Below are 24,937 nucleotides of genomic sequence, written 5' to 3'. Positions count from 1 at the left end.
ACAAAGAAAGAGCAGAAAAACAGCCAACTGTGATTTTCAGACTTCTTTGTACATTTTTCCCTCTTTGGTCAACGAACTGAGTATCTGAAGTCACGTTTCCTATTTTTCAGCTTCCATCTAGTGTTTCTATCAAAGAAGGCAGTTAACTTCATATTGTCCAAAAAAAGGATTAATATCTACTCACATGGAAAAATGTGTATCTTGCTATTTCCCTCCACGTACAGAACTACTTAATTCACTATTCCCGTGTTTAAACAGCCCCTTTAATGTCATATCCAACCAAACAGAAAACACTACAACAATCACTATTTACTCCTTCCCAGCTTATAAGAGGCACGGCTTAACTCATTTGTAGCACGCTTATTTTTGGTTGCATGACATACTGTGTAGCGAGACTGCTCAGAAGAGAAACCTGAAATAAAGAGAATGGATTTGTACGAGAGAGTGGGGCAGCAGTTCTCACTGAAATTTGAAAAATCAAGTCCTGGGGCAGCTGCTGCTGTAACAGTACTGCGAACCCTGGATTGCCGTGAGGTTATTCAGTGCATCTGCACTGAATTTCCTGGGTTACTGTAACGTATTACAAGGATGCGCTTTGATGTGTCCCACATAAATGTCCTCACCACCACACCCTCTTCCTCTCCTCCCACTCCCCACCTACTCCTGGCCCTAGGACCCCACAGCCCACAGCAATGTCATGCCGCATGCCTTGCTGCTCACATGAACAGCAGTTGTCAGAGAAATGAATCCAAAAGAAACAGTCAATAAAAACAGAAACAGCTGTAACAATTTTACATGGCATGGTTCTGATTTCTGGGTATATCCTCCACACACATGCTTGCTTTTTCTCTTTTCTTCTACCTTTCCCAAGTTTCAGGATTTCCAGCCATTAGGAAGGAGACAATGCAGCAGGGAAGTTCTGCTCACAGATTCTGTCATTTGGAAATTAGTGTAGCTTAGGCATTGTTGTTTGCTTGTTTGTTTGTTTTTAAAGATGCAACAAAAATGGAAATAGATGGGTAGAGAGAAGAAAAATGATTAGTAGTCAGAATAAAAGCGGACCACAGGTTCTTCAGGCAGGTGCAGATTTTTGCAGCAAGAGGGCTGACAATGTTTTAGGACCCACTGTTCTGCCCCTTCACACCCTTTGCCAGCAGGGCAGCCGGTAGCTGTCGGCACTTGGACTGCACTGTTCTGTGTGAGGAGCATCTCAACAGACTTTCTGGAGAGACTGCACAGCAGGGCTGTGATATTTGCAGCAACACGTGTGGCCTGAGTCCCCCTCCCTAGTTTTAGATAATGAATGATGGCACCTAAGCGAGGAGCCATCCTCTGCTGCCACTTTTAGGTACCACTCTCCACTGAGTGTAGAAAGAGCCCAGAGCACTTGGGCTTTTAACCCTGTGTCTTACCTGAACTTGGGGAATAGAAAGAAAAAGGGGCGATCCAGCTAGAAACTGTAATAAATGTATTTAGTAAACACAAGACTCCCTAAGAAGGAAGTAAGTGGTAGGTTTGAAAGGTATCAAATACTTAGCAAATCCTACGAAGGTGTGACCCAGTCGCAGCGGACAGGGTGATTTCTGCACCAAATATCACAGGCAGGACAGACTGGTGGTGGTGGCACGGATTTCAGTGCACACCAGCCGTTTCAGAAAGTACCCAGAATATACGTGGCTCGTCTTTCTGATTGCACTGCAGACATATCATAAAACTTTATATGTCTTGAGTATTTATCTGACATCAGGCTGCATAAGGAACTCACAGGTTTTACACAAGATCAGCTCGCAAAACCCCTCCTTTATTCTACCCAGAAATCCATTTTCCCAGTGTAGGAATGTAAAATAAGACAAAAACATAAATCTAAAGTATTGCTACAATATTTTTGGGGTTCTAAGCAAAGGGGGGAAAAATGTGATTGAAGCTGTCTAGCTGATTTGCTTAAAGGTTTTAGTTGATGGGAAAAAGTTATCTAGTGAACAGCTGGTGTGACAGCACATACCTATTTTTTCCTAAATGTTAAAATACTCTCTAGAAAAACAAAAGATGTAAATTCAGTTCCTCACTCGTAAACCCACAATCTCCAGCAGAACACCCGAAATACTGTGTCACGGAGCATTCTGAGCTGGCTATTTGCAATAGCCATTAAAGTACTAACCAGCAAGGGTACCAAACCTTCCAGCTGAGCACCCACTAATAACCTTTAAATGAATTTTAGCATGGTGATACAGCCGTATCTTTCAGCCTCACCATCAAGGCACTCGTGTAGGAGAGTTCCTCCTTCCAATCTCATTCTAAAGCAGTGGCAGAAAGGGCCTGAACCCAGACCCCCGCAGGACAACTTGCTTTCTTAACCCCTGGACATCAGAGGAGAAGAAATCAAAATGCCAGCTCTTCTTCAGTTAGGAAGCCTTTTACTGTTATTAAAAATGCTTAGAAGCCAAACGAAAAGCTGGACTTTTAGTAGTAATTTTTAAATATATAGAAAATAATAGTTGAAAGGTATAAGCTTAACACAGGAAGAATTAGGTAAAACAGAAGGATGCCAATACATCCAAGGACTGACTAGTTCATTGTAATGATTTCTCAGTGGCTTTAAAAATCTGTGGAAGAGCAAACTGCACACAATGCAGTTTGAGTTTGCATAAGTCCTTCAAAAATATGGTCTAAACCTTTGTGACCTGGAGGTGTCACAGGAGCAGCTTTTCTTTCAGGTCACATTACACCTTTTATTCTTCTTTTTCTGCTAGAATCCAGAGTGCCCAAGAGAACAAAAGATGAAGAGCAAACCAATGCTTTTCAACTCTTTCCATTAGTCAATGGGTCAATTTAAGCTTTAGACAAATACAGGGAATCTCCCTTTACCCCAGCTTTCAGCAGTATAATTGAGAACTGTGCCCTAGGCTGAAAAAAATACAAGAAATAAATAAGAGGGCCAGATCCTGCCTCTAGATAATGAAGTCACATACATTTGAATAAAATCAGAATTTGTGTCAGTATTTCCAAAACCTGCATTCCACATTAAGCAGTTTTTAAACCAGAAGTGTCCCTGATGTGTTTCTTACTTCCAAGACTTTTTCAGCTGTGTCACTGAAGCCAAACACGGTGTCCCTCAATAAATCAGCCATAGCTCAGGCTCTTATAATTGCATTACATGACTTCATCTTTCCTTAAAAATAATACTAATGTGGGCTGGTTTCTGTTCAAACCATTTGCATGTAACTAACGAGTTCAGTATGTCTGCACTTTGCTCCTGTACCCAGGGAGTTTGGCAATATGATGTTCAGGGAGCACTAACACCTGATGTGCTAAAACTGACAGCCCCTCTCAGGTACCCTGTGGCCAGCCAGCTACCAGTTACAGATCCTGCGGTATTTACGGAAAGAGTGAGGAATGACGCTGGCATTTCAGCCAAACGCTTCCTTTCCCAATACACCATGTCCCAGCGGCCAGGCTACATGAAGGTTTTGGCCAGGTGCTGAGCCATGCCATGCTGGCCTCTGTCCATTGCGAGGTGATGTAGTAAAAGATTTTATTGACTTCTTCATGTATTAAGCAATTAAAAATATTTAATAGAAGGAATTACTTAAAATTAACCTGGAATACAAACTCCTAGCTTAAATGCTTTGTTAACATAATCACCAGGCACAACCTACTCACAAAGGTCAAAGCAGAAAGGTGGTTGCAAGGGTCCCTGGTGTTCCCTTGAACTGTGGTGTCCCATCCAAGGCTGACCACGGCACGCTCTGCACCGCCACCAGGAGCTCACTCCTGCCAGACACCAAAATAGAACAGACGACAGTTTCACGCTACTTGTGCTCTGATTTCAAACCACCTCAGAACACCACAGTATGAGCACCCAGCACCAGGACAGCGAAAAGAGCTGGGCTGTGGGTTGCTGTGAAACATCAGCAGTGCCTCAGCAACTGAGATGGGAAGAGATGTCCCAAGAGGAGAACCAAAGCTTGGGCTGTGGTATTCTGCATGTCTAGGCAAAGCAGAGTGCTTTCACGAGGTGGCCACAGCACCGCCACATTTTTTTCAGGCTAGTTTCATGAGCTTGGCAGCATGAGATAGAGGACAAACAGTTAGAACAGAAATTGTCATAGACTTTATGCTTACTAAGACTGAAGCACTTTTTGGTCTGCACTCTTCACACAACAGTACAGCTTCATCAGCAGATCCTGTGTGGAGAAGCATCTCTGCAGCCAGTCGTAAATTCTAACACCCTGTGCTGGGGGCATAACTGAATGGCAGCCCGCAGCGGGTCAGCACCCCAAACTTATATTACCCTAAGTTTATTCCCAGCATGCATTGATAAATACTGTTGTATTGCCTAGGCAGTCTTCGAAAGATATAAAACACACCTCTGGAGCAGGTGGCACGAGAGGCTCAAGAGGATAACCGGGGGATCAGTTATCCTGTTATAACTGTTATAACTGTTATAACAGTTATAACTGGGGAACAGTTATAAGCAGTGCAGTTCTGACAAGCCATCACCAGTATGACAGTTTTATTTAGCATCTACTAAAATGGTGGGGCTTTCCTCCATGTAGCACACAGGTCAGAGCCCAACAGTAACAATAAATTCCAAGATACATAGAATGAGCAGAATTCAGCCCAATAATGAGTAAGTATGGCAGTCCAATGCTATTTCTTGCACACCAAGTTTGCCAGGTGCGTGATAGTACAGTCTGTGCTCATTCTCTGGGCTTGCTTTGATCTTTTCTAGAACAGACTGGCTAAGCACTAGCTGTCCAGTTCAAGCTAGTTATCTAAGACACATCTCCACCAGAGGGAGGGAGGCAGCCAGAGAAATTTCTGCAGAACTCAACACACCATGAAAGCTGTCTGAGAAAAGTGGGATGCGTTATCCCCTGGGTGTGCCTCACGAGCGTTACAGAAGATAACTAAGGCTTCCTCAGATGAGATACCCAATTCCAAAGTTGAAAAAACACAGCAAAATGAAGTGATTGCAAAACGGAAAAGCGTACAGTTGTACAAGAATTCCTCAGGCTCACTTGGCTACCTACAGCATTGAAGGCATGGCCCTCGGCATGAGCCAGTAACCACACACACAGGTTTCTTGTGCTTTGCCCATTTCCAAGCCTACGGTAGCAATCCGACTCCACTACCGCAGTAGCTAGTTCATTCTTGTCACCTCCCCAGTCTGCAATCAACACCACTCCACTTTGTAGGCATATGTTCAGGGATGCAGTGAGAAGTTTTTAGTCACTATGCTTTTTTCACAGCTTTCTTAAGCTTTATGGCCAAAACACAGGCAAGAGAGTATTTTTAACAAAACTGCTGTAGCCCCAGTTGCAGACAACTGAGTGGATTTTTGAGCACGTGCAATTTCTTAGGCTGTTAATCAAAGATAAATACTTCACATCAAAATATTTATGCTTAGTTAAAATCACATTCTGCAAATGGGTTCCTGAGGCCATCAAATAACAGAGATTGGAAAAACAGCGTGATGGCTCATGCATGTTTGGACAAAGATACTCTTTTCACATAAGAATCTAATAAAACGTGAAAGGCAGCTCCGTGTATATTCCTGCAAAAGTAACAGTGGCAAGAGGAAAAGGAGATGCTCATTCCTCCCAGGGAGGGCCCCCTGATCTTTAGACTGGTTCTGACCTTCAGTGAAACCTGAGCAGAGATCACCGTCGCTGCTCTGCTGCAGATGGGAATTAGCTCAGCTGTGGCTGACTGCGTCTTACAGGGCTGTCAAGCAGTGGCTGTTTGGAAGGACAGTTCAAAGTACTTGAAAAAGATTTTAAATGTCTCATTGAGACACCTTGAGGAATAGTCATTAGAGAGCAAGGCTTTTAGGAAAGGCCCAGAGGTTGCTGTGAGAAAGTCTCTTTTCAGCTACATGAGACTTGGCAGGTCTGAGCTCAGCTGCATTCCTGTGATTTTCACTGCCAAAGATAATAAATAAATAATATTTGTTCTGCCTAAAATGGTAGAGAAATCTACCATTCAACAATGAGATTCCCTTCAAAAACTAAGGACCGAGGCACAGGGCAAGTCTGTAGCTCTCAAGTCATGCTCATGTTCTTCAGGATTGCTAGGTGATCTTCTCCCTCTGGCATCAAGAATGTCCTCTCTCCCTCATGGCCACTGAGAATTTCTGAAGTACTTCTACTAACTCTCCCAAAACTATCGGCAGCAGAGCCCTGGCTCCTGACAGAATTCCCTCGTTACACATCACGTTAGCCCAAACGTGTTTACCTTCAGGGCAAGGTGTAAGTTTCATCTATTCATTCAGGTTAATGCCATTGGAATGAATGCAAGGCCTTGACTATGGCTTTGCTTATACAAGGAAAGCAGGGTGTGAATTTACAAGCTACAGTGTGAATTTACACCGTGCTGGCTGCTCCCTGCATGTGTACTTTTACACGCAGTTGAGGAAGCCGCTTCATACAAAGGAACTCTCAGTGTGCACTCCCAATGTCCATAGGGGGGTTTAGTGCAGAGCAGCTAATGCAACGTCATTTCACATCTTCGTTTACTGCTGGTAATTTACCTGTATAGACAAGTCTTTGCGTTGTGAATTTGAGTGATTTCCAGAAAGTAATGGCCAACAGTTAAGGCCAACAGTTAAAACAGTCAGGTTTCTGTGAAACCTCAGCAGGAATAAAGGTTATCCAAAAGAAACTATTGCTTCCCTTAATTAAAAATTGCATTTTTGTTGTTATATGTGTACCTAAGTATTCACTGTCAGAAGTGAAGTTAATTTGCCATCTAAACAAGCTTTACTTAAGACTCAATTGTTCTGGTTTGCACATGTTAGGTGGTATAAAAATATCTGGAATTTCTTCTCACTTGTATGGCAGTATTTGTCTACCTAGGGAAAGTGCACATTCCAAGAATTAGCAAGCAAGCTGACACACAAGACCTCAAATTCATGTTCAGCCCTTTGTGAGCTCAGAACAATTAGCTTGTTGGTGCACCTTAAAACTGCAGGTGCCTGTGTACCTCTGCGGCCAGACGCCCACCTGACAGAACTTAACCGAGTTGTATCTGTTTCAACAACAGTCTGCCAGTTTAGATAAGTAAGAATCCGGCCTTACTTATTTCCCAGACAGCATGGTAAGGTAAGGCATGCAAGCTTTCACAGCAACATTTTTTTGCTACACCCCAAGTAAAAAGTCTGTTCTTTAAAACAGACTGCATCAGAAAGAAATCATCTCCCACTCCCAGCTAATACATTCTAAATTCTTAGTAGGTCAACATCCACTTCAGGGTCTTCCAAGTGCATGTTGTCTCATCTATGTTTGTCTTCGAATTTATAAACTCCTCAGGGTATGCTCTGTGCTTACCTGTGTCTTGTTCAGTGTGATCACATCATCAGAGATTAGCAAATAATTCTTATTATTAACAATAATAAATAATATGTGGCAAGATGTCCTCACACTTGCTCTTCGCCTGTAAAGCATGGCACAAGAGAAGATGGCTTGGAACGACCCGGCAAGAAGCAAACTTTTCAGGATACTGGAAGGTCAGGTCCCCAGAGAAAGGACACTTCCACACCCAATCAACACACTAAAAGCAAGCAACCGTCATCTAAGCTGTTCTGTTTGGAAGAGTGATACTCTTGCCTTTCCCTGCACTCTTCTGTATGCTGGGCTTTCCCCTCTCTTCTCTGTGTGCAGCAAGCCAGCTGGGGTAACTAAAGTGCAGTAAAGTAAAATAAACAGATCTGCAAAGTGCTGAGTCCAGTCATTTTCCCCAGGAGAATCTGCAGAGCTCTGAGGCTTTACTGGGGATTGTAATTAACACCTGACTGAAGCATGTTTATGAACAAAGTTAGGGAGGGAGAAGGATGTTTTGGACTTGAACTGAATGGCTTTGAATTGGCTCAACTTTATGGGCTATTTTGGCAGTGGCCGTGATTGAGCATAACCCTGAAATGAAAAGGAGCTTGGGGCTTCTTGCCACCTCCTCCTCCCTCCCCGATCTAGCTCCTAGTACAAAGCATGTGTTTCCATTTAATACTGGGTAAGAGTCAATTGATGGCTGGATTCTAATTCAAATGTTTATTCTTCTGTGGAATTATTTTTCAGTTAGGTGTAGCTTGCTTCTACCTCAGATTAATAAAATCTCTTCTTCATTTCTTATGAACACATTGCAGCCTCAGATTCTTGAGAAATGCTCTATCATCTCCTGAATTCAGGCTGTACACTATTTCTAATTCCCTCTTCTTGTTTATAGACCAAATCCTTCACATTATTCCAGAATTAAAAAGAAAAACTTCCCACTGGCATTAGCCATGAGTTTAACATCAAAAATCAAGAGCGTCATGGACCTAATTCTTCACCGATTTCCATTATTTTCATATCAGAATGACTCCATGAGCGCGCCCACTGTATTCTCTCCGTCTTCCAGGGAGAGTTTGTTTGTGTTTTTCTCTTTGATTTTGACTGACCTTCACTCAGTGATGAAAACTTGGTTTACATCAGGATCTACTTCTACATTAGGTTTAGGGCAGAATTTGGACTTCTGCTTCAAGCTCACCAAGATGTAGCTGGAGTTTAAACTTCAGTGCACCTGTATTTTACCTGTGTTCCTATTATATCTAAACCCACAGAAACCTGCTTTGATTAACAGCTTGATTTCCACCATCTTCAATAACTTCCCAAACACCCCAGCTCCCTACATAGCATGCTTGCAAGCCGTTCCACCTGTGAAACTCAGTCTGAGCTCCCCTGATACTCCATAAAGCCTAATCGAGTGTTCTGCAGTAAGATGACATGCGCATTGACGGTTCAAGTACAGCACATAATAAATACACAGCAAACACTGGTGTCAATACTGCTGTGGGAGCTTTAACTCCTACGAGTAACTCCTAAAGCCCTGGCTTTAGACCTGCAGTACACAGGGCTGACAGTTCTTGCTCTATATAACCAGGAAAACCAAGAACTTCAAAAGAGGTAGGATGCACCACTCAAGCAACACCTGGGTCTACCTGCCTTCTGTCGCCTGTTTGGCCCAAGTATGCCTTGTCATTTTGGTAGCATCCTGGTTGTTCCACAATGAATTCTTTTATTTTCTTTCCTGAAGCCCCTTTGGCAAACTTTTTTGTGTCAGACATCCTAAATTATTCATCTAGTTTCCACAGTTTTACTATTGGTTTGTGTTATTACTAAAGACAAACTATTTTCTAAAGAAAATATACCAAAATAAAGTAAAACTACACAAGTTCCCTTCTGCCCAAGCAATTTTTAATCCTAGTATATATAGCACAACTAAATGAGTCATAGTATCAAATGAATCAGAATTCTTATCTTCCTACAGTAGAGACAGGGAGTGCAAAGCAGTATCTGCATTTACAGCAGTAATAAAAACTAAATCATTAGGACATTTTATTTTCTTATTAATTTGATCAAATGACCATTTTGCTTAGCATTTCTCCAAGTCGCTAAGATTTCCAGGCATTCGGTCAAATGATTGACAATATAACCATGATGATGGTAAGCAGCCTGTCTGTTTTCTAAACAGCTCTGTGGGCAATCAGTCACACTGCAGAGTAGTGCATTCTGTTTCAAAAAACTAAGATGAAACGCTTGTGGCATTGCTATGTCCATTAGCCACAGCACAGGTCTGAGTAATAGTTGGGGAACCATTTTCCTGGAGCCTGGTTAAAGGCTGCTGTTATAATAAATATAAAGGCACTTGTTATAATTAGCGAGAGCTTCAGTCTGGGAAGGTTGGTGTTGTCCGTGTGGCAAAACCACATCGGGCTCGTCCGCTCTGCCACAGCCACGCGGCATTCGCCCGCCTGTGCCGGCTCCTCTCCAGACATGCACTTCCTTCACCGGCAGGACTAAAGCAAACATACTCGAAGACCAGCTCTTTAAGAGTCTAGCAGCACACATTTTAAAGAAGAATTTGCCATGATGAGCAAATCCACATGAATCTCCCACACTTCCCGAGTCTTCAGAGCTCTTTGGGGATTACTTTTGGCACAGGACTATCTCATAGGCAGACACGGTCATGATTCATTTGCAAGGTACAAAGCTAGGGATCCACAGCTGCGTGGGTCTTCACCACCCACACAAACATCCAGGAGAAAGCTGAACTTGCTAGTGCATTGCTACCTTTGGTAACAGCCTAAAGTCCCACCAGGCACCTGGAAACATTCCCTGCGCCTGCAGGGGAGACAGTCTTCTTTGTTCCCCACCACAAAGCTTCTCAGTACTCAGGCCAGTTTTCCAGTCTTCACTGCCAACGTATTTGACCCTATAATTCAGTCATCAAAATCACAGTTGGAGTCAAAGTTAAACAGTCCACATGCAGTTTCTATGTGTGTGAGTGTGTGGATGTGGATTTTGTCCGACCTTAGTGACAAGCCACAAGCAAGAAGATAACCTCATTTGTGCTGTGCGTAGGCAGGGGTGGGTTTTTTTGTGTTTTTTGGTTTTGCTCCTTGGTATTCCTAGGAATGGAAAAGTTTTGGGAATGAATCCACTCCTCTCTTCACAATTTTCCATAACCACAAGCAAACCACACGTTACCCTCTACCTTAGTGCTGCTCCCTGTGCATCTGATCAGCCCTGGGAAAGATGAGAAATACTAGGAAAAGGATGCTTGTTGAAAACTGTTTCCTAAATGTATTAATCTTTTGACCTGTTCATGTGTTCCTGTTACAACTTCCTCCAATGGTCATAGCTTTGCTCGATTGCCTAGAACCTAAGCAGCACTGTGCACCCTCAACTCTGACACTTTTAAGGGGAAGGTGACACTCCTACGTGACAATTCTGTGCTTCACAGATCAAGATTTCATAACCTCATCACAAGTGACTCACAATTCTGCTTTTCTTTCTTGGGAAGAGTGACTCAAGCCTATTATGAGAGCTACAGATTTAGGAATACAATGAGCACCTTCATGAGGAAATTTGGCTGTGTGGACTGAAATATGCTTTCACCGATGTGACTTGTTAGAAACTTCAAAAGGTCTCTCTTGTTTATGAAACCTACAGCATTAAAAAAAAAGTAGATTGAAGAACGCTAGACAAAGTTACCATTTTCTTATTCAGAGTTCATTGTCTGCCTATAACCCTACAGAAAGTGCCACAAAAAAAGTAGCTAAAAAGTCATGACAAGCTACTGAGCATGATTTAAGCCCTAGTTCTGCAAACGTATGTATGTGGTGAACTATACACATAACAACTCTCTCATTGAAGTTTCTTCATCCAAGTTAAATCAAACCAGCTATTTGTGATCTTAAGTTTAAGTACTTGACTATTTACAGCACCAAATATGAGTCTGCTACTGCCATTTACCTTGCCAGCTTCTCCCTTCCTCGGTCTAGGGCTCTGTTGTCATCCTCTGTGGAATTTGGAGTAGACCTTCTCTGATGCTGGACCAGAGCCTGTATTTGTTTATGGGATGGTAGCTACCTAGACAACAATAATAGTGGAGATGCCATCGAGAAACTGCATTTGTATTTTCAATTAAATGATTTTTTTTTTTTTTTTTACTAAGCAGGGTACGGAATATACAGTCAATACTTGCTAGACCTTTTGGGTCAAATCCCATGGATTCCCTCTAGATTTATGAAAAGGAAATGGAAAGTTGCATTTGTCCATCTCTCTCCCTCACAGTATTTTCTTTGCCTCTTTTTTTTTTCCCTACCGGTTACTTCAGCAGTAGGAAAATACAGGAAAGGCAGAGGAAGGGTGTACAGCTCTCTCTGCTCCATATCCCAGTAAGCAAAACAAGCCAGGCAGGCAGGGAGTAGCTGGCTGCATTTAACAGCCGGAGTTCCCACTCAGCATCCTGAGTCACTGCGGAGCTGCCATCCCTGGTGTGCCTCTGCCCCGCGGCCTGGCCGAGATACAGGGCTTCATCTGCTCAGCCCTGCCCTGACACAGAGGGAGGGAAAGGAGCAGTGGGACAGCCCATGTGCTGGCCCTTCACCAGCCATTGCAGTCATGAGGCAGACCTGAATGTGCCCTGTCTGAGGACATCTTCATCATTTCAAAATTAGAATATGTGCCACAGCGAACAATGGTATTATCTCCTCAACATCCATACACAGTTCAAGATCATTAAAACTACTCCAGCCTCCTCATCTGTTCCCTTCTGGGAACAGAAATAAATGAGGTTTACATTATATTATGTCTGACTAGTTCAGCTGCCAAATGTTTGGAGACTACAAGTGCCTAGAAAAGCTCAAGTATATGATGACAGTGCATAAAGAAGGGAGGCTTTCTCAAGTTTTTTACTGCTTCTTTCCATTTACCTTGCACTTACCTTAAATACAAAGTGAGCTCCGCACCTCCCACGAGGTGCTCAATATGCGAGGGGATGATGCCCGTGGACAGTCAGCACCTAAACCACATGTGAGTTTACAGATCAAAATCAACCCTTCATGCCCTGAAGCAACTCTGTAAGCCAGGGCAGATTTCGGAAAATTAGAATAATATGCTGCCTGTGACTAGCTCTACTAAATAAGAAAGCAGCTGCATTTGTACAACGGGCTCTCAGGCTCTGCAGGCAGACACCATTTTCTGACATCTGGGAGGGAAATGCGAATTCCAAGCTTGCCACACAGAGGGTCCCAATCAGATCTAAGATTTAACAGCAATACCTGATTTGAGTCCAATTTATTTTGGGATTGGGGTTTATTATTTTGAAAGGGACACAACCGAGTATCAGAAGGCAGCACTACAAGATGAATAGAAATGTATATGTAGATTAGGGTTGGAAGGAAAGTAGTTTTCCTATGAGACCTTGTTGGGGGGGAAAAAGGCTGCTCAGTGTCTATTTACAAAAGGAAAAATGGGACAGAGGAATGGTATCTTTTGGCTAATTGCAACATACATCTGGGAAATTGAAAAGAACTAAGAGATGTTTAGCGTCTTAAAAAACCCAGAGCAGTATGTTTCCCAGGTTACTGGCCCATAAACCAAAAAGCAGGCGCAATAATGAACTCAGACACTACACCACTCCAGGATGATCTGCACCGGGTTGAAAGTGCCGAGTGGAACTTTAAAGTGAGAGAGAATGTAAAATGCAGAGTAGAAGGGGAAAAGAGAGGAGTGGGGAGGGAGGCGTGCTGGTACGGAGGACTCCCCAGCAACTCCTGCGCACATACGCTTCCCTCATCCAGACTAAGGGCTGCTTTCAGCTGATCCAGCCACTGTCTTTCTTCTATCTCAGTTGTCACCAATCTGAGGCTTTTTGTCCACTGTTAGATGGCACACGCCATGTGTCAGACAGTTATTTTTTTTCTCAGACTCAATTAAAGCAAACTTGAGTCCACCCAAGAGGCATTCTGCCCCAGCTGCACTTCTGCTCTGGTGTACGCTCTGTTCCAACCCTACTGGAGACAATAAAAGAACTGAGGGTGGAAAGACATCCTCTTTTTTAATTAAAATCACTTGTATTATGTAAAATACTCAGGACAGAAGCAAGAAGGGTTTATGAATATCAGCTGAAATCAGCCTTACAGAGCAAGGGCCAGTATTTGCATTTCTATTGCTTAACATTGTTTGGGTTGGGAATTATAGCAGTTTTCTGATTAACTACCTGCAGGCATGCACCAGTCTGACCTTTTGCATGCTAAATTGCATGCACTAAATTAAATTTCCCTCTCTCTCTCACTGAGATAAACAAGGCCAGTTACATGACTCAGGCTGCCCTTTTCCTCCTGCCATTCCATATGCAAAGTCAATCCTAGCCAGTTAATCCTCTAATTTAAGAGCAGACTTCTGTATTTTTGTAAGTGATTAGAAGGATTTTCTTTCTTTTAATTAGTTGTGGGTCAATAATTTGTATTCAGAAGTAATTGCAAGTAGCATCATAATAACCTAAGTTTCCTAATAACAGATTTGCATGAGCACTTCAAAGGTAAGTGAATGAACAATGTTCATTATTATTTCTTTACAGATTTGATGAAGCAGTATTACCAGCTACAATGGCTACTTAGCATACTTCTCCAGAGAATGTGGGAGGCAAAAAAATAGGGGAAGGAGAAAACATCATGTTCAGCAGGTGATCAGTTGTCTTTTTGTATAGGTAATAGGTTAGAAACTCTTACAGCAACTTCAGCTATTCAGTTGTCAAATACTAGGAACTAATTTGGGAAACATATAAATTGCATCATTACTCAGACATTCTCATTCTATTCTCAATTGAAATGATGCAAACCAGGGACAACTTTCCTGAAATCAGTTGAAGTTATTCTGAGCCCAGCCACACAGACTTAGTAGTGCTTATTCTCCAACAAATCACATGGAAATGCAATCGATTTACAGACTACATTGCTGAATTTACACAGATGAAGGTTACAGGAAAAGTAACAGGTCAGACTGCAAAAGAAAGCAAAAATCTGTTCTTTTTCTCAGTGGGAACTGGGAAAGATTTGTGCCCTTCTAAGATGTGTTATACTTTATCCCATGGTGAAAGAAAATTTTGGTTGCTACACTAAAATACAGAAAGGAACTTGATGCTTTGTATCTTAGATTACATCCCCTCCGAGAGGTAATACCCCTTGCTTGTCTGTGCAAAGGCAATTTCAGACCCTGGCTTCTGCGACTGAGTAGAACAGGGAGCAGTCATCATTTCCCAACGCAGCTCACCGTGCCTACCCCACGAAGTTCACTGTTGCTGCTGTTGTGCAATGAAATGTTATGTTCTGTTACCATATCATGGCTCGTAGGAAACACCGGCTCCCCGTTCAGCCCAGCCACGGCTAATTCAGCAGCAAACGGTACACCCTTGGCAGCTCTAAGGGCGGCTAGCTAAGTCTCAGTCGCAGTGATGTACCGTCAGTTCCCAAAGCCTTGTGGTCAGAACAAAACTTTAAAAGTAAAACCACTCTAAGAGAGACTCCGTGCTGCTCAAATGGATCAGCTCAGGATCTTTCAAAACTTTTAGCAGAACGGATTCTTCTGGAAAAATGGTTTGCAAACACCATTCACTGTCGCTCTGATAACTCTTGTTGCGAACACATCTCATTTACAATGACCCACAAAACAGCAAAACACTTGCAGTTTACAGCAACTTTTTTCCACAGAGAAGTGTTGATTGGAAAGCATTTATGTGTTTGTTGGTGTTTTGATGAAGATTTTTTTTTAATTTTGAGTTAAATATTTGGTCTTTTTTCAGTGGGCTGAGGTGGCATAATTTTTCTCTATATCTCATCTACCCATTCCATACAGGTTGTGTCAGTGAGAAACAGAACAAGAACCAGCATGATGTGACTAAATATTTCTCCTCCAACCACAAATCACAGTTTGAAAACTTCAGCTTTGCTTACCTGATATAAACAAAAGCAGATGGCAAATCATATATTTACCATGACTACATTAGGATTTATAGGACATAACTATTTGCTTATACCAGTCACTATTAACTTTTACTGGCTTTTTTTATTAGTATGTATCTGTGGGGTAAAAAGACTTCTGAATGCATCAAAAGAAATCAATTATCATGCAAGAGGATGTTTTTAACTGAAAGAGTATGTCCCATTTGTTATATGGACCCTCTGCCAATATTCAAGAACAGAATGGCATATACGATCAGCTCCTTGTTGAGTCAAGATGTATATGTATAAATCTTCATGATCCCTTAAGTACCACCTATAGAGAGACAGTTTTTCCCTGTATAGTTTTGCAAAGACATTCCAAATGTACCTGCTGTAAGAAAAGAGACTTTTTTTTTTTTAACTGGCAAATCTGAAACAAAAGCCAATTAAAGTGTCGCATTCCTACCTTATACTGCACAAAGCTCAGCTGGCTTGAAAATGACTTGCACTTGCTCATCCTAGAAAATGCTTTGTCCAAGTTTACTGCTTTGCTGTGAAGTCAGAGATAAATGATTCTTCTCTCTGTTTAACAAAAGTTATTCTCAAAAGGACAAAAAAAAGTGAGGTATTATTAATGTTTAGTCATCCCACTACAGTACATGTTCATAAACATTTCTTTTTCCTAACCAGTGTACATTGAAAGCCATGCTTCATTTATGGTATGTAAACACATGTAATTTGCATCAATCACAGCTGCCCACACATACCATGATGCACAAAGAGCAAAACCCAGATGCAAAAAACCCCAAAGATGCAAAACCCCAAACCCAGACACTGTGCACTATATGAAAAAACTGGCAGAGGAATTTTCTAGGAGAAACCAGTATTGGAAATAAAAGAGAAGTCACATTTCTCAAGGTCATCTCCCATGAGCTCAAGTTCAAAGATTCTGTGAAAAAGCCCCTGCCAGGCTGCATAAGCATTAGGTGAAGGGACCAGAAGGGAAAGGGACTAGCTGAGCCTCAATGAAAATAATTTTTACAGGCAAATAATTCAGACAAACTGATGGTAATCAGCATAGCTGTGAGAAAGAGATAAGATTCACTTGGGAAATTCTCCTAGATACCCATCATAATTTGTTTAGTCCACAGTTTAGTGTTCTTGATATAGTTTCATGTCATTCTCCTTCTGTTATACTAAGAGACAGTGAAATCTGTGTCTTCTAACTTATCATTTACAATTTTGTAAGATCTTTACTAGGTCCCTATACCAGAATCATACTGAGCAAAGCTCTTTGACTTGTTTTCACGTATATCTGTAGGTATGTATATGTGTGCCCAAAGAAAAGCCATACTTAGTTTTATAATCCATATTATTATATCTATCGAGTACGTACATGTAGCACATTAAACTTGAATTGTGTTGTCAAGTGTTTCGCAATATCCTAATTTCAGTTTGCAAACATTGAAGGAGTACTTGCTTCTAAAAAGGAAGGTAACAGAAACTATAGAGGTAATTAAATAAATAGTAATATAATTTTTTTTCCTTTATATTCTGGTTGCCTGACCCCTGTAAGATGTTATAGCTATGTGGTACATATTTTCCTGCCGGTATGGTATATCTAAACGACTTCTAGATCTCAAAGATAATCCCATCAAGGGGCTGGGGCACATGCTTGTCCCAGGAACCACCCAGGAGTAGCCTTTGAGGAAGTAACAGAAACACACAGATCTTAACGTTGAGGCAGGATGCACACGTTTTTTCACTCCAGACTCTCCTCCCACCGCTCTTCACATATGCTTGCACTTCTGACCTGAGTCTCCAGCAGTGGGGGAGGGGTGGAATTTGTGCTGTATGCCACAATGTGACTGCTTTCCCCAACAAAGCTATTGTCTGGTGCATTGTTTTTCTTTCCTTTTTTTAGGGGGGGGGGGGGGGGGGGGGGGAGCAGGGCAGAGACAGCATCCTTTTGCAATGCAAATAAATTATTACAGGCCTTGGGTTCTGTTTCACTTTGGCTTTGTTAATTAGCCACAGGTGGGGCACATATCCTTTCACACCAGTCTCGCAGACCCCAGGTTGAAAGTCAAGAGAGCTTTAGCCTCTTGAGTAATATCTTGATTACTTGATAGCTCCAGCAGCTGAGAGATTTGTTTCCACAGTTGGCTCCTGATAGTCTTACACAAGGAGACTGAAACTGAATAAACAGAGAATGGTATCTTGGGCCTATGGAACAGAATGACAAACCTCTCATTGACTCCAAATAGCCAGAAATTTTAGTTTAGGTTTCCAGGATGGCTCAGAAGGTGTGAGCAGTTCTTCCACCACCGAGAAGTTTTTCCTCTTTTACTTTTCTCAGTTTTCTTCCACTAAATTGCTTAGAATCGGATAGGGCAGAAGTATTTCCCTCCATGGCACCAAGATTTATATATGAAAGTACACTAAAAGGATCCAAAAAAGACTTCCAATATTTCCAAGCACTGACATATGCAATTCTGTCCTGGAAGTGAATGTGAAAAAGTGTAACCACCCAACTTGTGTCTCGCAGGAAATACGTGTCCATCAGGAACACGTACTTTTCTGAGAAGGGTAATTTTGTGTTTTAAGCAAAGAAGGTGAGCAGAACTGGATCGAGGGACTAACAGCACAGGTAAAATGAAATACTGCTGTCCCCGTGACAAGGAACCAGCCATTCGGAACATGAGGAAGGAAAGCTCATGGGACTATCCGCCTGCAGTCAGATCGCCAAGATGTGTCCACTTTTTGCCTGTGCCTAAAGGTGGCCCAAGATGCAAGTAGAGCAGAGAGCTGGAAGAGGATCTATCCAGGTCTCTTTCTACCTTTCTACTTTCTTATTCTTAATGATCTCTACCTTTTCCTCAGCTTCCCCACCAGAAAAATGGGGCTAATTCAGTCCAATTCCTGGGAATAGCAAAAGCACAAGCCCAATGAGGTCACAATCTTTATGTGCTAAGAACTACGCTAGCATACAGTGGCCATGATGCTCAGATTAAATATTTTGTAGTTGTAATTAGCAATCTAAAGGTTGACAGGTAGGAGAAATAAGCCCAATTTCCCTGCAGATGGAGAACTGTAGCAGAAACTTGTTAAGTAACCTGCAGAACAGAGTTTGTGGAAGAGTCAGGAATTTAACCCAGATCTCCAGGAAATCACTTCAGTTCTTTCACCATTGAGTGTGTTACTATGGAGAAATAACTTTTATCTCTATCGCAGACTTTTGGCATAAGACTGAACAAGCAGCAAAACTCCCATTTATTCTGAAAAAGGACAGAGTGCATAATACTGCCTTTCAAGAGCTGTAAGCTTCCAAGTGAAGAGCAAAAATGCAGAATTAGCATGTGAATTAATACTATCACTGTGCTAAAAAAATTAATCCCATGCCATTTAAAGCTTTTTCTCACAGGCGCATTTTTGTTTCTTACATATGGATCTTGGCAATTAGGGACTGAGTTACTAAGTTCCAAACCAGTGAAATTCAAACTGTGCAAAGCAAGGTATATGAGCTGATGGTAGGAGTTAATAAGCCAAACGACAAGCTAATGCTGCCAGGCGTGACCTTTGACAGGAGGGTGAGAAGTCAGAAGGCAAATCTAGAAGCAGACTGGCTCTTTCAGCCTTCTCACCAGGCTACAGGAGTGAACTCTACCTGCTCTATTCATTTCTGTCTGGAAATGAAAAAATATCTCCAGTTTCACTTAAGCTGTTTCAGCTCCTGCCATAGGCAGTCGTTAGGCTGTGATAAGAAAGCTTTCCTTTATGCTTCAGTGTTGGTCATGTCAAAGGAAAAATTAACACAAGGCAGAAGAAATAGACGTTATGTTTTACCAGTTATAAAACTGAGGGTTTCACTCATTCATGCACATTCTTAAATTAGCCAGCTGTCCTTTAAAGGCCATCATCCTTCACTTTCTATAACGGCTTTAGTGAAAGCTTGGGAAGAGAGTAACTCTAAGGTGAAATACCTGATGATGTGTAAATACTTCTACAGCATGTTTTCAAGTATACAGTTAGGCCTTAACAACCTGAATTTAAGAGTCAAACACACAGCTCCAGGATAGCTGGTCAAACACTTGCATCACCAAGAAGGGAACAGAGGTGGCCTCACCTGCCTCCCTGCAGTCCAAATTACAAATATTTTTCATGGAAATGACTGCAAATTAACTCAGAACAAGAATATTCACAGATGTAACTGACAACTAACTTTAAAATAATGAATGCATTTAAGAGTAATTTTAAAATTTAAAAACAGTTTAATTGCAAACTTATGAAGGGAAAAATAATCAACGTGCTGCATAGCTTGTTCGTTCTGAATGATTCATCCAGATCTAATAACTATCTGTCTCTAAAAATATTGTCATAAGGTGGAATCAGCCAGTATAAAACACTAGAAAGAAACAAGCCACAGAAAAATGAAGTACTATTACTGCAGTTTCAGTACCGAAGGACGGACTGCCCACACTGCGCAACCCCTCCCTAGCTGCAGATGCCCCTGCAAGAGCAGAGCCGAAACCACGTTTTGCTGCCATGCGTCATGGCTGAGACCACAGACCAATTATATTTTGATGCTAAAGGCAATGTGAGGCGCTTATTCTCCCCTCCTCTCATTTCTCCCCCCTCTTCTCTTCAGAAACCCAGAACCAGAGGCGTAGGGGAAGCCTGTGACCCAAACTGCTGTGTGAGCAAAACCTACAGGCGAAACGCTGCTGCTGCACATGGGCTGGGGGAAAAGATGATGGGCCTGTCTCAGAAGAGCCCCCAACCATCACATCTGAGAGCTCCTCTCAGGCGTCCTCAGCCTAAACATTTTATGGAGCAGGGGATCAGAGGTCACCAACTGTCAAAACACAGCACAAGTCACACTGCGCGCCAGCGAGGAAACTAAGCAGACGGCAAAGGCGGAGCTGGGGGGCTGCACGCCTCCATGCATGCCGCACACGGTAGAGCCGCCCTTAAAAACTAACATGCTTTTCCCCCTAAATCTTTCTGATTTTTACAAGTTGAGCTCAAAGTTAAGGGTAAGTGAGCTTGAAAAGATGAATGCACATGTGGAATTAGACTATGCTAAATGTTTTGGTTTTTTTTCCTTCTTCTTCTACTTTGTTTTAATGGAGGGAAACAACCACCAAACTTTGAACTGCCAAATTTAACCAGCAGCAAACTCCAAAGCACCAGGTGGTTTCATAAACCCCAAGGTTCATAAATCTTTTCTTTAAAGTTTCCGATTTCAAAAACGGGCTTGTTTTCTTTGTGGTTATTTTTCAATTTTTCTCCTTCCCCCCCCTTCTTTCCTGCCTTTGGGCAGATGACCTGCCAACCCCTGACAGCCTTTTAAGCTCGCCGTGCTGGCTCCTGCTGACGCTGCCGGAGCCAGGCAGCCCGCGCACGGGGCAGCGGGCATGACTTCATCTGCCGGGAGGAATTGTTGGGAAAGGGACTGCACAGGGGAGCCACAGTTTCTATTTTTAAACACTGCCTGTCGCATAGCTCCAAAGAGTGCAAAGAGTTCAAGCGTTCAGTGAATCTGTTCTCCCCGCTGCTTGGGTCTTTTAAAATATTAATAGTAATGATAATCAAGGTGGAACAGCCATCAGTCTCACCAATCTACAGCCCGTGGGCCACATACCAGAGCAATTCATCTCTCCCGTGGGCTGACTTGGGACACTGCCAAGCACAGGCAGGGAGATTGGGTTCAGATGAATCACTTTTTTTGATTTGTTTGACGTGGGCCAAAGCATCTTCAGGAAAAGATGGCAGCTGGGAATAAAATTCTGCTATAACCAGAGCAAATCACCTGCCCTGCACCTTTGCTTCTGCCGTATGTGAATTACCACTGCAAAAGGCAGCTGCCAGGCATAGCATAGGCTCTTCTTGCAGCCAGAACCTGCTGGTAGTTGTTCTGTTTGCAGGAGCATGTAGGGGTTTACCTGCCTGTGCATCCAGTGGAGCATGCAAGCAGTATGCCTCCAAGAAGCACCAAACCTGCTGTAGCTCCTGTGATGCGAGAAGAGCGGCAGTACCATATGCAATCCTCTAACATTAAAAGAAGTCAGCCCAAAAGGCTGGACAATGCTCATTTCAATGCTACTCTGTAATCAAGACACATGCATACATGGTCCTCTAATCTGAAACTGTCAGAAAACAAAGCAGCAAGGATGGAAGAAACGGTCATAGACTTCTGGATTTTTTGTTTCGTAATTACACCTCTAAATTAAACAGCTCACTTTCACACACGCCTCAAATCATACAAGCACAAAATCATTCTGGTTGGAAGGGCCTCAGAGGTCACCCAGTCAAACCCCTGAGAGCAGTCTGCTCCCTCTGCTCCACACGTCCTCCCACAGAAAGGCAGCATGGAGAGAGGGCTGCCAAAACAGCTGTGAGACTACTAACTCACTTGTTTTACCTAAGCCAGACAGATGGAAATGTTCAGCCCGTTATTAGCATCTCTCTTCTTTAGAAACCCAACACAGAGACCCACACGTGGCTCGGTAGAGACCGAGCACACACAACCACTCAGCTACGTCGCAGGTCCGCGTGAGGGTAGGTTATTAAATCTCCAACCACCTGATGGGTGAGGGTGTTGGCCAGTCAGATTCAGTACAGAAATTGCATTACATCTCCTCAAACATTACTTAGTTAATAATAACACTCCTATGAAACCCCCAGATAAATATCGCCCACTTTAACCGATGAAGCTAATGAGGCAAAAATGCTGTGGAATGTGACCAGGGCCACACAGGAAGCCTAGATGGGTATCAGAGCTGGGATTACAGGGCACAGGCTTCCCCGAGTGCTCTGGCTCCTTCTGTGGTTCTGATTATCCAACTGCCCACCACTGTGGCCTGAGCCGTGCTAGCTGAGGAGGTATGGCACCGGCCCAGATACACGAAACTGGGTTTAGATACCAGCAAGAGTCACCCAAACATTTGTTGCCAGTCCTTCAGCTGGACAACACTCTTTCCTCTGGAATAAGTGTTCCTTACTTTTTGTCGGAGCTTTCTTGTGCCCACTTTCATCCCATGCCTTTATCCACCTCACATGTGCAAACATATACCTGCTTTGCCAGAAAATCAAATCAAATAATCGCTTTGTTTTTTAAAGGGAAACAAGAAGAGCTTTCATGTTTCTCATGTTTTATGCTGTTGTAACTGCATTTGATACAGTCCCATGAGCAGAATCTCCAATAATAATGACTAAATCTTCTTTTCTTTTATTTTGTAGGCTATTTAGGAGCTATTTGGAGCTGTAACCACAGTTATCCAGACAGCTCTCACCACATACATGTGGTATTATTTACTCAACCTCCTGATTCATTAAACGTATTTCCAGCTCCTATTATTATTCCTCTGTGGCATCTTCATATTGATTATAATTTCAAAATTCTTTGCTGGAGATGAATGAGTATCCACTAAATTAGGTGACAGTTGATGGGGTTTAAAGTTGAAACACTGCAACTATTTGCTGTCTACAGCCATCAAAGCAATAAAGAGATTCCATCTCTCCTCACCCACACTCTAGAGCTAGCTCTAATTCGTTGTTAACTGCAGGAAAAGAAACAGGGGAGAAGAAAATGGGTAGAAAACAGGACTAAAGCTAGCTATTTAGCAACGGCAAACATGGCATCTAAAATCTTCCAGCATAGTGGTCAGCATCACAAAGAAGTTATTCTTTTCAACCACAGCTCCTGCAAAACCTGGATCCAGTCTTCCCTTAAGGGTGTTAGAATATTGTTGTCTTCATCCTGTATCTCTGAGAATTATGGACTTTATTGAGAAACAGCTGTCAGGCTAAACAGAAGAGGTGATGTGGGGCTCATTAGCACAAGGCAACACTATCATGAACAAGTTGAAACCGTAGACTCCCCTGCAACAGAATTCATGCTCCAGCTCTCATAGTGGTGCCTGAGCATCAGCTGTCTCTGGATTCATTATTACTCACACAGAGTTAAAAGCAATTGTCAGGTATGATTTTTTCTTTCTCTTTCTTTGACTGGCCTAATTCCGAAGTGACTGCCAGATCTGGATTTGGCAGTAAGGGTCTATGGCTCTGCTAGTATCTTACATACCTCTAGCCCAGATTGTCCTTCAGATTATCTGAAAAATATTCTTGGGTTCCAACTGCAACAAGACAATTCCCAAGCTAGAGTCTCCTCTGAGCAGAATGTCATATCAATATTTTATATTGACTATTTCTTTTAAGTGTATGAAAATATCTAGTCCTTATCTTTTCAGCCTTAAATAGACTCATCTAGTCATATACATATGAAGAGTCCCTTCTCATTCCACCAGGTGCTGTGATAAAAATCTGAGCAGGATCTCAAACCTAGCAGAATGCAGGCTGGATCTTGGTGGGACTAGGCTTGGATATGGGGACTCATCATTTCCAGAGTCATCCAACTACCTAGAGAGCTGCCACCCTGAGGGAATGATGCAGGCCTCTTTTCTTTTTTATGAAGCCCGCTCCAAAACCTACCAGAATAGCTTGTAGCAAACTGTTTCAAGGGAACATGACATGTAATTCTTATCCTGACAAGAAAATATATACATTATTAAAGATCTGTTTGACTGATAGCATTTTTCAGAATTATTAGCAGTGAGATAGATAACTGTTCTCTGTTTTGCTAGATCCCTATGTTGATTATGCCAAGATTAAAACAACAGGATAAGGCAATATAATACTTCCAATAATTAAAATCCTGAACTAAGATCACGAATTAAAATGACTTAAGAAGGCTTGGCGGGAGAAACAAGTATATTTCAGGTTCTCAACGAGAGGATCAAAGTGACAGGTAAATGATTAGCTGCCATGTTCATGCAGGCAACATTCATTAGAACCAAGATTACAAATGTGGCAAAAAATACTTTTCTCCTTGTAATTCTCTCTGTCATTTATTTGCCAAGCCCTATCAGTGTTGTTCAAAACAGAGGTTTCACTACCATTTCCAAGTAAGGATCTGAACATTGGTTCTTTCATAAATCTACAGGAGTACACTTTAGAAGGGGAGCTGTACCAAGCTGCATCCCACCCATTCCACTAATTCTGTATCGTACAAGACTCTCCTAGGAAAGACCATAGCATTTTCCTAACACTGGCCATAGAATCATGTATTGCAATTGTATCATGACCTACTGAAAAACCCAGTCCAAGCTCACATGACAAAGTGCTAAGATTAGCTGGTCTTGCATTAACACAAGCTACAGTATGAAAGCAACAAGAGTCCAAGTGATGGGAAGAAGAGCAGCTAGATGACTCACTTCATTGCTTGCGTAGAAACTCACTCTGTCAAAAGCATTACAAATCAACATGGAGTGGCCTACTAATTTTTTCCTGTACCTTTAACTGAGCCTGACAGCCATTATGTGGAGTAAACCTCTGAACTGGGTGTCCATGCACACACTCGTGTGGGGTGTTTCTAAGCATGCCTATGGCTAGGTGTGCCTGTGCAACGAATTTCTGGACTGATCTAGGCCATTTGTCCAGAGCAAATGAGGTATGTGTGTGAGTTGCATGCAAGTATGTGCATTATTACATCTAGACACATGAACACAGGTGGCAGATTAATGGATTTTGGGAGGGTAAAGAACCTTTGTCTCGTAGCAGTAAGTAGTATGCGTCTCATGTGGTGCCACAGTAGGGGAGGAACAGCAGGTATAC

This window comes from Falco biarmicus, chromosome 3, assembly GCF_023638135.1.
Source record: "Falco biarmicus isolate bFalBia1 chromosome 3, bFalBia1.pri, whole genome shotgun sequence".
NCBI classification, from domain to species: domain Eukaryota; kingdom Metazoa; phylum Chordata; class Aves; order Falconiformes; family Falconidae; genus Falco; species Falco biarmicus.
This window is presented reverse-complemented; position numbering follows the sequence as displayed.